This window comes from Enhydra lutris, unplaced genomic scaffold (assembly GCF_002288905.1).
Source record: "Enhydra lutris kenyoni isolate GAN:26980312 unplaced genomic scaffold, ASM228890v2 scaffoldscaffold51, whole genome shotgun sequence".
Lineage (NCBI taxonomy): Eukaryota > Metazoa > Chordata > Mammalia > Carnivora > Mustelidae > Enhydra > Enhydra lutris.
Window position 1 is genome coordinate 9,057,079 of NW_019154135.1, and position 2,353 is coordinate 9,059,431.

A 2,353-nucleotide genomic window follows, 5' to 3' on the forward strand; every position below is an offset into this window, starting at 1 on the left:
CATGGAATGGGCAAGATGGTCACCGTCAGCGTCACAGGATTCCAGATCAGCGACCCCATGCAACCGTTTTCCAATATCTATGCCCACTTATATTTAGCAAATATTTATTGAAAACCACTGTTCTAGTTGCTTTGACTATGATCAATAAAAAACAAGCAAAAAACCAGGCTCTGTGTCTGCGGCTAGTGGGTCTGCTGCAAGTCCTTGCTGCCATCCTGGTTTTCAGGAAGAACTAAAGATGGTTGAATTTCTAGATGACCAGGACACTCAACTGTGTGACAATTGCAAAAAAAGAAATTCCTGTGTTCAATTTTATCATCCATGAGACCCACTGTCAAAGGAACATTGGTATGTGTCCTATCTGCAAGGAACCATTTCCCAAATCTGACATGGAGAGTCACATGGCTACAGAACATTGTCAGGTGACCTGCAAATGTCAAAGAAGTTGGAGAAGAGGCAGTTAAAGAAGCGTGAGGAGACTGAGGGTCCTCTATGGCTTACCCTCTGCCAGCACTGTGATTTCGAACTTTCTGTTCTCAAACTGAAGGACGATGGAGATTACTGTGGTGCCCAGATGAAGTTTTGGGGCAGTTGTGGGTGCAGTGTCCTGGTGAAAGATCTGAAGACTCATCCTGTTGCTTATGAAAGAGACAGGGAGGAAAAGAGAGATGAGGTTGCCATGCCTCCTAATGCATCTGATGAGTCCAGGGGTCAAGATAGCATCCACATTGCATCCCAGCTCCTCAGGCAAATTGAGGCTCTGGACCCACCTATGAGGCTACCCCAAAGAGCCCTGGGAGCCTTTGAAACAGACAATTTCCATAGTAGAACTACCAACCAAAGGAACACGACAGCCCAGATTCCAGCTCAGAATAATCTACTGGAAGAACGAGAAAGGCAGGGAAGGAATAGAACCTGACAGCCCCCAAAAGAAGATAGTGCAAACTTGGACTTCAGGTTGGCCCTAAGTCTGGAAAATGAAGGACAGGCCTGCAATGTGGAAAAACAGGACTTCTGGAGGGCTGCCTGTGGTACAAACAAGTCCCTTGAAGCATCCAAAGCTCTGAATGACATGAAAGGTGCAGCTGACCAGGCCATGTTGCCTTGTGAGTTTTGTGAGGAGCTCTGCACACAGGAACTGCTGGTTGACCATCAGACAATCTGTAGTCCTTCCTGTGCCTTACCTACACTCAGTATGGGCGATACTTCCCCCGAAAGGGGTGGAGGACCCAATGTCATCTTCTAAAAGTCTTTGCAGCAGGCTGTGAGTAACCAGTTCGACTCCTTGATGGTCCTGAGAAATGCACCTGCTGTGAGGGATAGTATCATCATCCCATGTGAATTCTGTGGGGTACACGAGGAGGAGGTGCTTCTATTCCATCACCAGGACCAGTGACCAAGGCCCAGCCACAGAAAACAACCGTGTGACAGAGGGGACTCCTAGACAGGATTTCCAGCCTCCAGAGACCCCACCAGAGCTGCTCAAGGAGCGTGTCAGACACCAGGGAGACTTGTTTTCTGGTTACATGGATGATGTTAAGCAGGGAAAGGCTAAAGGGTCCACCTACCTTCTTCCCCTCAGCAGACCTATTATCGATATGACAGCTAGACAGCTACTTGTAACCAAATGTCCACATCCACATCAGGCCCCAGATCTGGGTGCCAGCCTAGCCCTCCTCGCATACTGAAGCTCAACAACTTAGACAGCCAGGATGGCCAAGTGCGCCATCAAAATAGCCATGACGTGGCCATGGCCACCAGACGCATTCCAATGATTCACCCAGTGCGAAATCTCTACCCAGAAAAACTTCTACCCACCTGCCCCCATGGGCATTCAGGGAGATACAGAGTAAGTGGTAAGAGCGGAGGTGGCAGGAACTCACGGTCACCCCCACAGCCTCCAGCTACTGGAACAGAACTGCAAAAGCAAAACCCCGCAAGCAAGGGGGGATGCAGAGGAGGAAGAGGAGGAGGAGTGATGTGGTCACATAGAACCTGCAGGGTGGTTCCATCTTCTCTGCACGGCCGCACATGCCGTGGTTCAGGACCCACTTCTTGGGCTCTGTGGGCAGGGGAGATTCTACAGATTTTAACTTTTTCTAAGTCATGGCCATTCTGTGTCTTTTGAGATTGTGCTGTGGGAGTCTGAGGGTTTGGGGGAGAGTTAGCAGGGAGGCTGTTGAGAAATGTTTCGTCTTTAACTGCTGCCTTTTGGCTGAGCAGGAATACGAGTTATGTATGGCCTTTCAGCCCCTAAGGCTCCCTCTTTTGACTTACTTACTATTGTCACTGCTTCTTGATGCTGTGTCATCCTAGAGGAAAGAGGAGAGAAGGTTCTGGAAACGTGGTACTC

At 49.2% G+C, this 2,353-nt stretch overlaps 1 pseudogene; it reads left to right on the plus strand.

Moving 5' to 3' along the window:
* Positions 1 to 238: 238 nt before the first annotated feature.
* LOC111157085 lies at positions 239 to 1,979 on the plus strand (annotated as a pseudogene).
* The last annotated feature ends 374 nt before the right edge of the window (positions 1,980 to 2,353 follow it).